Source organism: Anas platyrhynchos, chromosome 2, assembly GCF_047663525.1.
Source record: "Anas platyrhynchos isolate ZD024472 breed Pekin duck chromosome 2, IASCAAS_PekinDuck_T2T, whole genome shotgun sequence".
NCBI classification, from domain to species: domain Eukaryota; kingdom Metazoa; phylum Chordata; class Aves; order Anseriformes; family Anatidae; genus Anas; species Anas platyrhynchos.
This window is the reverse complement of record NC_092588.1, coordinates 98935782-98949298: the sequence shown is the minus strand read 5'-3', so window position 1 is coordinate 98949298 and position 13517 is coordinate 98935782. Positions and strand designations below refer to the sequence as shown.

The 13517-nt window shown below is 39.0% G+C and overlaps 1 protein-coding gene and 1 long non-coding RNA gene across 9 annotated transcripts in view; one reads left to right on the top strand and one right to left on the bottom strand.

The window, feature by feature from the left end:
- The window catches only part of NEUROD6 (neuronal differentiation 6), a 50116-nt gene that overhangs the window by 2177 nt on the left and 34422 nt on the right, over positions 1 to 13517 (bottom strand). Inside the window, exon 1 of one of the 6 annotated variants that reach the window (XM_021268530.4) lies at positions 1143 to 2341. The exons of the other annotated variants lie outside the window; for them this stretch is intronic. The gene's annotated coding sequence lies outside the window, so the exon portion shown is untranslated. Of the gene's footprint in view, positions 1 to 1142; positions 2342 to 13517 lie in introns of those variants that run through there. 6 annotated transcript variants of the gene reach the window in all.
- Positions 1 to 13517, top strand: part of LOC106015266 (uncharacterized) — a 52334-nt gene that overhangs the window by 14974 nt on the left and 23843 nt on the right. The window lies entirely within an intron of this gene.

The window sequence follows — 13517 nt, the reverse complement described above, 5'->3', positions numbered from 1 at the left end:
AATCAATATTTAAAATGCATGATTAGCTTTCTGCTCATTTATCTTATTTTTAAACAAGCCCTTCAAACCCTCACCACCATGGAATTCAAAGAAATGCAAAACATGATAAAGCAATACAGAAATTTCATTAATCCAAATTCCCCTGGGTGAAAAAATGGGAAGAACAAGAACAGTTTTAAAATTGAAAAGTGCCATATCTCTATTAATTCATGGTTAAACATTTTTTAAATCCCCTTTAGACTTAAATTTCAGAGTTTTTGTCCCTCCACATTTCTTCCTTTTTGATTCAAGATATTAAACTCCAATAAGTTACAGTGGGTGAGAAAATATATTAATGGAGCATCCCCACAAATTATTCAGCTAGTAATCAAAAATGAAGGTTTTTTTTGTTTGTTTGTTTGTTTTTCTAATGATATCTATGAAAATCACACATTACTTATTTCATACTTAGACAAAAATCAGGAAGCATTGAACCCTAAACGTATTTAGATCAGAATTAAGAAATAAAATCTCCCTACCTTTTTTTCTTTTTCCCAGCAAAAAATCTAAATCGTATTATATACTTAACTACATTTAACTTATTTGCTTATTTGTTTTTTTTTTTTTTTTTATTTCCTCTTTTTTTTTTTTTTCCCTTCCCCATCATTTAGAGGGGGGAGAAAATTTCCCTGCACGCTATAGCAGTGTTTATGTTCTGCAAGGCTCAGGCGTTTCCCCCAGCCCCTGGCTGACAGCAGCGGGCTGTGGGCTCTGGCTGCATTCGTGCACGTGTGCTCACAATCCAGGCTGAAACGGGGAAATAATTTCCCCATTCCAATTATTTTTGCTTTTGTTTTCAGTTTGGGAGCAGCAAACACTTGGACCCACAATCCTCAAAGAGACAAACAAAATGAATGCAGGGACTTAATAGAACAAAACTAAACAAAAACCCCAGTAAAAAACTAATTCTAGCACTATTGTCTACATACTTGCAACATTACATAACACCAACGAAAGTATGCAATTGCATCAGAAGAATAAAATGTTAGGAGGAGTTATTAGACAGTACATAGCATACATAAAATACAAGACAATGATACTGTATCTTTAAACACTTGCATGCACACCCAGCACCAACTGAAATATATCTTTATTTGTATTACCTTAGCTTTTTATTTCATTCAACAATCAGTTTTCATTTTTTGCCTTCCAAATCTTTTCAGTCTGAGTGTCGCATCGTCTCCTGGAGTCTAGATCTGTGTATATCTGCACTATCTCATTGATCTCTAAAAAGTGACATTGATGCCAACTGCCAGAGCTGGTACCCATGCCATCTGCTAGTGACGTCACGGGGCAGAGAAAACCACGTGAGCCTTTCTCCTGGGACCTTCATTCTGCACTGATCATCTGGCATCCCTCTAAGTGGGTACCAGCATTCATGTATCAACACAGAAGGTTAGACTGATAGAAAAAAAAAAAAGATAGAAAAAAAAATCTGCACCAGCGTTGCACATGCAGTAGGTGCTTTTCCACTGGAGCTGCTTCTTTTTAGCAGCCTAGCTGCACGGATAGACATGCCAACATTTGGTGCTATCCCTGCCTACAGGTACGGCTGCCCTGTAGTTGTTAATACGGTATTGTTTATACAAAAAGTGCTGTCTTGTATTGACCGAAGTCCCTCTGGTGCACCTGGTACTCAGGAAAAGAAAAAAAAAAAAAAAAAAAAGGAAGGCAGGAATCAGGATGCAATGCTGGTGCTATAGCACAGTCACAAAAAGTAGTTCTTGTATGATGCTGTAGTGAGCAATTTCAGGGTGTGGGCTTTTTTTGTTGATTTGATTTTTTTTTGTGTGTGTGTGTGTGTCTGTACGTTTTCTTTCTTCTATTCTTCTCATCTATCTATCTGTTTATGTATTTATTTTTGTTGTGCTGTGTTGCTCCAGTACACAGGATAACAGCAGCAAATCCCCTACTGCTGTTAAGAAATCATCCCCTCATGTCCTTCAGCATTTTTTGATGTCTGCCCCCCAAAAGAGGCATTAGAAGAAAACTGAGAGTTTGTGTAACAGTGCGAGGATCGAAGAAATGTTGCCCTTTCCGGTGATGTACGGTTTGCTGTGCAGCCCCAGTGATCTCCTGCTCTCCCCCTTCCCGCCCACGGTGTGGGTGAGGATTTGGGGTGCTCACGGTGTTCCCTCCGCCTGCCTGGCCCTGTCGTGAGCGCTTCCCTGAAACCTCAAACCCGAGGTCTCATTGCTGGCAGCATGTCCTGCCTCTTCCTCCGTCCTTCCCCTCCGTGCTTCCGTGTGCCCCTTCGCAGCTCCTTCCCTCGTGCCCTTTTCCCATCTCCTTTCTCCCTCTGCCCGTCAGCTGCCTGCATCTCCTCCTCGCCTCTCCGCTCTTGCTCCCTTAACCCTTTTGTCTCTTCCCTCAGGCAAGAAACTGTTAAATTGAGCTGACAAAGCCTCCCGGCTCAGCCCGGCCGTGGAGCTTATGGCAAACTCCACCTTAGTTTGTTTTTTAGTTGTTTTGTGGTGTTTTCTTAGGAGGGGCACATCACACATAAGCGATATCAGGAGTTACAAGGAGGACAACATGTCATCTTGAAAACATTTTTTGAAAATTTGCTTTTATTATTATTGTGTATCACTGCCTTTTAGCAACAAAGTAATCTCTATTTTAAAAAGTGAGAGGCTGAGTATGCTTTTAGTATTAAAATAATCCCTGGCAGAGCTGCTATTGTTATGGGTCTGTGTCAGCGTTTCTGTTATAAATCCTGTTTTTGAAGGGTTTATATCTCATCTGCATTAATTCACATTGGGCCCAAGCTTGGCTTTAATGTTCTCAGCCCCGATCCAATTATTTTGTTTTCACAAAGTTTCATTTAAATCTGGACTTTTTTAATTAAAAAAAAAAGAAAAAAAGAGAGAGAGAGAGAGAAAGAGGCAGCAGCAGAACAAGGTGTGCATGTGTGTGCTAGGTACATCTATGTGTATGTGTTCAATAATTTCATGGTCCCTGACCGAAATAAAATCCCTCCTCTAAACTTTTTATGTATGTGCATGTAAAGATATATATTTTTAAGAGAAACAAGGAATATCAGGTCATTCCCTCTTTATAGAGCTCAGACCTCTTTTTATTTTTATTTTTTAAAGCATATGTATTTACAGTGAGAAAGATGTTAAAACTTAAGTGGCAATTGTTCAAAAGGAGCAAGAGCTGTATTATTCATAACATTCATTTCATTTGATCCCAAATATTATAGTCTGTGTAACAGAGGAGAGGGTAGAATCCCATTATTCTCAATAGGAATTTATGTATTAAGATTTATATTGTGGAAGGTCCTAAGGGTTGTCAACCTTTTCAAGGATTTTGCATATCCAGAGTATTATACAATGCACGATAATCTAAATATGCAAAGTCCTGGGGAACTGAACCCTGTTTCAATGCATACTAAAAATATTACAAGAAATTGAAGGAAAGATTGACATTGTAGTGTCTCTGTGTTAAGGGAAGGGCTGTAAAAATTTCCAGTTTATATCGCCCAACCTCTAAAAAATGCTTTTATTAAAATATTTTCTCTTTCTCTTTTTCTTTCTCCTGAAGTTTTTTTTTTTTTTTTTTTTTTTTTTTTTTTTTTTTAACTACTCAAATGTTATTATAAAACACATTTTTGAATGGCTCATACTGGTACTAAAAACAAAATAAATGAATTAGACTGTGCTGGAGGATTCCCTCTGTAGTAGTAACATTACATTTTTGCAGATTCTTAATCCATCATTTGACCTTTTTAATATTTTCAAATAAATAGTGGAGAAACAAAATAGCTGAGATATCAAGGTTTAAAAAGCTTCTACTGTGCATGCATAATAACTTTTCATAAGGATTTTACTACACATTTTGTATTATGGATCCATGATATGCAAATGTGTACTGCTGTTAATATGCATTCACAGCATACCCCATAACTGCTGCTTTGCTGTCTAGTGTGAATGCATGTTAAGAATAATACACAAAACACAGTTAAAGGCACTCTGTAGAATGGCTACATGACACCAAATATGTTGCTGAACATATACCATGATTTTTTTCCAGAGCCCAAGCTGTATAGTTTTGAATTATAAGTGACTCTCTTCCAAATGCAATACTATCATAATGCATGAAATACATTTAACAGAGCTAAGCATTAACAGAGCTGCTGAAATAAGATTGAGTTCAAAGGAGTGCAGAACCTCCACAGTGCACTGGGAGGACTGACCCAAACTGCACTGCAATCAATGGGAGGCCTTCCAATATCTGCAGTATGTTATTATCAGACCTCCAAGGAATGTCTCTACTCTTTTCATTATTATTATTATTATTATTTAAAAAAAAAGTCATCCTTTCCCACTCTGGCATATCTTCCAGTTGCACTATAGCAGGAGAACTGCATCCAGACTCCAGGAACTCTAATGGTGTTTGCTCAGGACCAGTTTCTGATGCTTTTGTTGTTGGGGTTTGATGTGTTGTTTGTTGTTTAGTGTGGGTCATTCACTGGAAAAGAGACCTCATGGGAAATGGGGGACTGTTCAGAAGTGTGAGTGAGAGTTAGCCAAATATTTTTCTTCTCCTCATCCCCTCATCTGTCCAGTGAAAGCACTGAAAGCCACAGCAACTCTGTTCCCCATGCACGTAAGACCTGGTGCAAAATCCTGCAATGCAAAACACCCTCTTTCTTACCCCTGATTCAGAGTGTCCTCCTATTGCAGCACTTCTATGCACAGCCCAAATGCCTGGGGAGAACCAGAAACACCCCTCAAAACCTGCTTGGCTCCAGCACTTGGTGTCTGCATCTCAACCAACATGCCATATGCACTTCATGTACCTCCTGTGTATCTCATGTGCAACCAGTGCTCCGTAGCACCAGAGCAATGTACCTCCCCAACCAGAGGTGACCTAACCCTGTACAGCACAACCCCAGTACAGCACTGTAGGCTACGGACAGCTTTCTGAAGGGAACCTGCCTTTCCTGTCACGTCAGCTAAGCCCTCTCCTACTACCACTAAGATGATGTACAGGGATATACGTCCTTCTCTCTGGAGAGATTAAAGACGACACTAATAAGGACCCTATATTCAAAGAACTAACCTACATTTGTCCAAGAGGATTCAGTTCAGTCTGAAAATGTGATTTTAACCCATCTTCTAATACTGCAAAACCTTACAAACATGCTATGCACTATCTAAGCCCCCCATAATGAGGATATACATTTTGCTCTAATCAGATATCCTTAGTTTTAGGTTTTGAAAAGGCTGTTAGGGACAAATATGAAAAAGTCGCAGAGGGGTTAGTTACTCTGTTTTAATGGGAGTCACTTGAGTAAAGAATGAATTCAGAATCTGAAAGTGGAGCCTAATACTAACTGTTTATGGTTAACCAAAACCGCATGTGTGACCAGAAATTGTTCCAAGATTTCTGAATGACATGAATAGAATGGATATGATTTAGATATGACATACATTTGACATAATCCTATTAATTTTGAGCTGCTCCCAGTTTACGCTAATGTAAATGAGTTGGGAGACAGTGGGGCCAAATAACTTTAAGATGGAAGATGCATTTAAAAAAAAAATTGAGATAAACCTGCATTAACCTTGCTGCATTCCACCTCGCAAAGCAATGGAACAGCATAGCCTGAAAGCTTTGTTGCCAGATTAAGAGGTGATCTGTGCCTTGCAGGAATATGGGATTTAATGTACCCCTCTCCCTCGGGAAAAATGCTGTACCCAGGCTGGTCGCAGAACTGTGTCACTTCTTGAAACCACAATGGGTAAGGTCATTCCTATTGCTTCATGGTGTGAGGCAATCCTAGGGTACATATGAAAAAGTGTTCTTTTGTTGTTGTTTTTGTTTTGCTTTGCTTTGTTTTTCATGCTAGGTGGCAGGGGTTGTCATAGTTTCTGCTGCTCTACCTTGAGGATGCTCTAAGCTCAGTAAGCTTGGCAGCCTTTTGCGGGTGCAGTAGGGACACTTGGCTGTGACACGCATACTGGTGCTGCTGAGCAGTGCCTGCTCTCCAGTGGCAATCTCTGTCAAACAGCTAGTTGGCAATGCTGTTGTTTTTTTTTTTTTTTTTTTTTTTTTTGTTGTTGTTGTTTGTTTGTTTCTCCCCCCTCCATTTCTTCTGCTGGTGCCTACAGTGACTCACAGGCAAGCTACCTCTGTGTTTCCATTTTGAGGATGTCTCTGTCCCCAGCAAAGCTTGGCTTTGGGGACAGACCTTGCTGTCAGTTCCTTCCAGAAGAGGTGGTGTGGGTGTGTGTGGCCGCAGAAGAAATCTGCACTGTTTCCCTTTCTTCAGCATACCTCATGGCTGTGTGACACATGCTTTTTCCTTCATAAACATGGGGAAATCCTTACAAAATCTGTGAGGTTGATGGGGTAATTTCCTCTGCTTGTTGGAAATTTCCCCCTGTAAGAGGTGCCCAATTGGAAACCCTACACAGCGAGCTGATACTGGGGCAAAGCCTGTCTTGGAGGCACCAATTCAGCTAGAAGAGCAGAAGAGCCTTGCAGAAAGCACACTCCGAGGTGCACAGTTTGCTTAGGATTATGCAGCATGCTCTAAATTAGATGCAAGAAAATAGAAAAGTTAAATTAACACTGACTTGATGGAAGCACAAATCAAAACCGAAGAATAATATAAAGAATAATTAAAGAATTAGTGGATGAGATCTCCTGGGATACTCTCCTTAGGGACAGAGGAACTGATCAGAGCTGGCAACTCTTTAAGGACACTTTTCTGAGAGCACAAGAACTCTCCATCCCCATGTGTGAGCAGGGAAGGCAGGAAACCGGGATGGCTGTGCAAGGCCCTGCTGGGCAAACTGAGGCACAAGACGGAAATGCATAGGCAGTGGAAGTAGGGCCATGTGGCCTGGGAAGAGTACAGGGATGCTGTCTGGATGTACAGGGATGGAATCAGGAAAGCCAAGGCATGGATGGAACTGAGATTGGCGAGGGATGCAAAGAATAACAAGAAGGAATTCTGTAGGTACATTGACCAGAAAAGAAAGGCCAAGGAGAGTGTGTCCCCTCTGATGGATGAGAATGCAGAACTGGTAATGACAGACATGGAGAAGGCTGAGGTACTTGACAACTTTGCCTCAGTCTTCACTGCCAGTCAGGCTTCCCATGTCTCATTTCCCTGAACCTGTAGATGAGGGCTGGAGGAGCAAAGTAGGATTAGGGCAATCCCAGGCATGAGTACAGACTAGATGAAGAACTCATTGAGAAAAGCCCTGAGGAGAAAGGACTTGGGGGTTCCAGTGGATAAAAAGCTTGAAATGAGCCAGCAGTGCATGCTTGCAGCCCAGAAAGCCAATTGCATCCTGGGAGACCTCACTGTGGCCTTTCAGTACTTAATGGAGGCTTACAAGAAAAAGATGGAGAGTGACATTTTACACAGGCAGATAGTGATACGACAAGGGGGAATGGTTTTAAACTTAAAGAGGGAAGATTTAGATTAGATGCTAGGAGGAAATTGTTTACTATGAGGATGATGAGGCAGTAGAACAACTTGCCCAGAGAGTCTGCGGATGTCCCATCCCTGGAGGTGTTCAAGACCAGGCTGGGTGGGGCTTTGGGCAACCTGATCTAGTGGGTGGCATCCCTGCCCATGGCAAGAGGGTTGAAACCAGTTGATCTTTAAGTTCCCTTCCAACCCAAACCATTCCATGATGATTCCACGATGAATGTAAAGTTCTGGTGGACAGTTCCTTTCCAGGAAATTATAGCATGTTTTGTAAGTGGAACGTTGGAAAAGATTCTTGCAAAGTTTTGAAAAATGCTGACATTTCCATTATGTGCAGCAGACCTTTGAAACTCAGCAGGAAGAAAGCCCTAAGGCTAGAGAAATGACTTTTCTTTACCCCCATGAAATTTTATCCAGGTTCAGGTGAGCCGTAAGCTCTTAAGAATCATTTCTTTTCTCTTGCATGCATTCCTCAGGCAAATTTTAGCAGCATGAAGAAATAATATCAGAACACCTTAGGGGGAAAAAAAATGACCTTAGAAATAATAATTCCTTTAGACCTATTCTGAAAGCACTTAATTCAAGTTGAGAAGTTGAGTAGTGTACTGTAGGAGATGCCAGATCTACAGTTGCCTATGAAACTCTAATTCTCTCACATACAAATATACAGGTAGTTTCTTAACAGCAGAGTTCACCTGAGGTGCTTGTTTTTATGAAATAATATTAAGTATGGGGAAGGATGACTCAGGCTTACTGTAATGGGAATATCTGTTCCTTTTGGTTTCCCTTCTGTTACCTGAATTTATAAACCTTGGACAGGGCTCTTTCTGAAATATCAGTCTGATGAAGATAATTAATTTTTTTATTCAAAAAGCAGAAAAGCTGCACTATAAGGCATCCCAAGCTATTTATGAACTATTGCCTCCCTTACATTTCACTAATCTGTGTTATGGTTTTGACTTCTCACATTCAGAACCCATCAAATGCAGTGTGACAATACAAGTATTTAAAGACCTTACCAAAGGACTTACTTTTCTTATCAAAAAGAAAATAACTTGAGGTATTAAAAAAAAATCTAAGTGAATGTCAGAATTAAATATTTGTCATTATAACACTCCTATGAAGATGGAAAATGCTACTTTCCAGAAGGAAAAGGGTAGCACAAAGATCTTACGGCACAGATTCTGAAACTTTTTCCAGTTATTTACAATGCTCAGTGGAAATTTTAAGAGTATTCAAGAATAGGTCTAATTTATAAACACTCCAGAAGATACTTTTCAAGAGTAGATAACATGAACTGCACAGTCACCAGATCCTCTAGCTTCTCTGCCTTTTGCTGTTGTAGAAAATTATACATACATTCACTGACTTGAAGGCAGTGGAAGAAAGACAGTAATACACTTTTGAAGGATCTTAACCTCAAGACGCAGAAAGTTCATGTCACAGCAGAGAGTGGAAGTTGGGTCATTTGAGCTATTTTCCCCTGAGAGTAATGGAGACTTGATGGCAGAATTTGACCACAAGTAGAACAGTTTTTATATATAAACTGTTTATACATATATATATAAAGCTGTTTTCTGGATTCAATCCTCAAGTCTCTGAGAAAGTGAAAGGCACAGCCAAATTCAGCTCAGCTGTAAAATGGTGTTCAATTTGGATTGGTGTGTAATGTTTTTTTTTTTCCTAAAACTTTTGCTCAGTTGATGTTTAAAATATTATTTTTTTTTTTTTTTCCTAGGGACAAATGAACAATCCTAATACTTCTAGCTGCAGTTCTATCTATACATTATTGATGTTTCATATCTTTATAAAAACCCATTTTAATGTGTTTTTTTCACCAAATTTCTTGGGCTTATACTTGTATATATATTTTTGGTAAGATCTGCAGATGTCTTTCAGGAAACAGTGTTGTCTGACAGCAGTAAATAACATTAGAAAAAAACAACATGAAGATATGTTCTGCCATAAAGAGAGGTGAGGTTATCACAAATGTAAGTACAAGCTGAAGTGAACAGTAGTCTCAGTAATTTCCATCTCTTTACATCTCTTATGTCTACGTAATCTCTTAAGAAGCTGTGTAAGCCATATGGTTTGCCAGCTTCCTCAGCCACCAGGCATCATGAAAACCGGTGCTTCATACACATCCTTAAGCACACAATGTTGTTTTTGGAGGTAACTGCTCTCAAAAGTGGTCTCACCTTATGGGGTGTACTAAGGAAATCAAGAAGTATCTTTTGGCAGCCCTGAGTTTTCATTTCAGTCCTTGGGTTGGCTGAAGATTGGTTTAAATCCCTTTTTAAATAAAAGAATTTAAAGCAACCATGGCCAGAAGGCACCTGGAAGGTTGGCACAGAGCCCTTTATTGTGGCCATATTCCTCTGGGAACATGGCCTGCTGAGCCCAAACCCTGCTTGCATTTCTCTGTTGTGCTAGTTACCATATAACCTAACTTTCTAACTGGCTTGCATGGCCCTACTGGGGGCCTGACTTTTTAAGTTCTTAAAGTACTGGGGAAAGGTCATACAGGACGTAGATTACAAAATGCTAAAACAGTCAGTTGTCAGCAGAAACAATATTGAATATACATGTATTATTGACAAATTGGAATCCCCCCCCATTTATTTTTTTGCTGTGATATTGCTTATAAAGTCAGCTGGTATGTATCTGGCCTTCGATTAAGTTGCTAGATGTGGAGAAATACTTCTTCAGTTCAATGCTGTAGTACTGCAATGTAACCGGGCACGGAAAATATGTGCTTTACAAAGTTTTCAAAAATGTCCATTCTGAATAATGTACTATAATATGTACAGGGCCTTGTTCTTGTGTTCAAAATTCTTATGTGTGGGTTGAAAGTGTCTAGAGAGGCATGCTGGCTACTGTGTTCTGCACTTGGACCTATAAGACATCCCACTATATAAGCTATCAAGGTAAAATACATCTCAAAAGAGTACTTTGCTATGAATTTTGAAGATAGCCATTTGGAGAACATTTGCTGTCAGAAGCAGATAGTGACTCGAATAGCTGTCTCTCCCTGTATCTCCAAGCCCTTGGAGTAAGCAGTGTAAATACAGCTACATTGATTATGAATTAGTGAAGCGATCGAGGAAGTGCACTTGGTGTTTCAGCCTGCTCTTTCTAGCACTGAGACAGACCATGGGGGTTTTTCAAAAGCTGCCTAGACATGGCCCTTGGCAACTAGCCCTGGGTGGTGCTGCTTGAGCAGAGGGTTTGGGCAGGATCAAGATGACCTCCAGACCTTCCAGCCTCCAGAGGACCCATCCAACCTCAAACATTCTGTGACTCAGAGCTCCTGCATGCTTACTTGAAAGCAGGGTGTTGAGAGATCACAATTTGTGAGGTTTAGGTTGTTGAGGTGACGTTTAGGTTGCTGAGGTGAGGTTTAGAGTAAATACTTCAGCAATGCTACCCATTGATTTTGATTTAACATGTTATTCAATCTCTTCTTGTGGTACCAACCAACATCAGTGAGCTTCTTGGAAAGACTCTGCAAATTCTCCAACTCCTTTGGAAACTGAAATCTGGATTATGAACAAGATATTTGCAGTTTGATCTTGAAATAAGAATTGGCAGAACATAGAAGACATTTTCTTTCAGAAAACTTCATATTCTTTACAGCACAAAACTTTGTGTATTTGTGCATTGAAATGAAATTTCATTTTGAGAATAGGAAAATTAAGGTCTTTAATTCATTTTAGAGGGGTTCAAAAGGACATCTTTTTTTTTTTTTCTTTTTTTTTTTCCAAAATCATATACAAAACATAAAACTAGAAACCAGAGCATTTTTTTTCTCAAAGTGAGACCTTTCAACTGAAGTAGAAAAAATATTTACTGAAAATTTTGCATATTAGAGCACTTCCTTTCTTTTTTTTTCTTTGATTTTTTTTTCATATCTGAAGAAAAACAAATTTACAAATATGAGCTTTCTACAAACAAAGGGAATGTCTGAATTTCAATCTACTGTACTAAAATCCCCATGGCACCTGAGCTAAATCATTGTTTAGAAAAGCCAAACCTCTTTCAGACATACGTTCTGGATTTACAGCTTTCACGTTATTAATCAATTCCTCTATCATTTACTACATCATATAATTCAGATATCCTATTGTTATTTAACTATCACAGACAAATGTTTCTACATAATTTCCAAATCTGTTTTTTCTTTTTCTTTAAACATCAACAATTTTCTGAAGTAGCAGTTCAGACTTCCCTATACTCTCAATTCAGTTTTGCCAAACACAACACAAAAAAGATAGCCTTTGTTAAAAAGTTTAATGTTCTTAATTAGTTGAATTGTCAGACTAATTAGAATACCAATTAGAATTGGCAGGGCTATCGTTAATTTAGAAGTGCTGTGGTCTAGTGTTAATCGCTATTAAACCTTATAGTTTGTGAAAGAGAGAGAGCAAGCAGATGAATACATGCACATACAAACTCCCTCCCCTCCCATTTTAAATGTTAAGGGTCCATAATCATAACGATCTGTGCTGTCAATGTGTACTTAGGGACTGTTGAATCCATGGAGACGTTGATGCAAAGTTAACAACTGTTTACGCACAATAATAGCATTTCCGAGTAAAAACTAAACTTTTTGTGTACTGCTACTAAAATGGCAAAATCCCATCAGCATCTAGAAAAGATGTTCTGAGCACCGAGGACTCTTTATCAGGTATGTGCAAGAGAAAATCAATTTGAGTTGCATTTACTTTTGGTACCATTAAAGTTGCTTTGCATTTCTTACAGCACATAGCAAATAACGATCTTGCAGCACTGTACAAACTGAAATTAAGCTTCGATGCCTGCTGGTTCAATAAGTTTATATCAGTGTTTCATAGCCGGAACTATCACTCAAATTCCCACAGTGAGTCAGCCACACAGTGAGAAATACACTGAGGGTTCAGCAACTTTCAGTCTCCAGATCTAACCCACATGCACATGTGCCCTTCCCATCGACCTAATTCTAACTTTTAGGTAAAGAGAAGAGCATGTGGCAAAACAATTTTGTTCTTAAATCTCAAAGAAAAATAAAGAAACTTCTATTCAAACTACATACTTAAAACATCTGTTCCTAACTGAAATCACAAGGGACAGTTTCCTGAAGGTGGATGCTGTAAATATTGCTGTAGAAATCCATGTGCTGCATCCACACCCCCTCCCTGAGCCCAATTTATGTCTACAAGTGATTATAAAAAAAAAGTGCTCAGGTGGCCAGAGAAGTATGCGATGTGATAGCCTGATGGGTCCAAGTCCCAAGTACAAACATAACATTTCCAAGGTACAAATATATTTTCCACTTTGATGCTTTCTCTAGCTGGACTGCGTTGCCTCCTGAAGTCTCTCTTGGTGATAGATTGAGGCAAGAGTGATGGTGCTGATTACTATTTATCTGGGGCAATGGTGGCACAAGCTAGAAGAGGATAGATAAAGGACAAAATAAAAAAGAGCAAGGTCACAGATGACACTGTCACCTGTGGAGCACGTGGGTATCCTATCAGTAACGTGGCACAGTATAAATGTTTTTCTGTTTCTCTCTAGACTGATCTAGCTTAAGCATTTTTCTGTTTGTAACAAAGTTTGTCCATGGCCTGATATAATACAGCCAGATCCAATCATGCTGCCTCTTCTATTGCAGAAATACCTATAACTCAGTTTCAAAGAATTCAGAGGTTTAAATCATAACTTGTAAGTTTATGGTCAAGAAATCTTTGCCTTGTTCAAATGGCATCTCATGCACTAAGGCTTTATTTAACCTCTGTTTATGTAAAGCTACAGTAGAATATGATGTTTGTGTCTTGACTCTTGCAGAAAATGTTGTGAATTTGCATGCTTTCTATAGGAAAAGGGATTTAAGAATCAGCTACAAACTTAAATTACATAGTTTTTATCATGTTACTACTCAGAGCAAATTTTGTTTCTTTTTAATATTTTTTTTTTCTGTAAAAATCGGGAAAAAAATATGGTACGTTAACAGAAATGTAGTGATGGAAAAAATGATTTTCTACAAGCC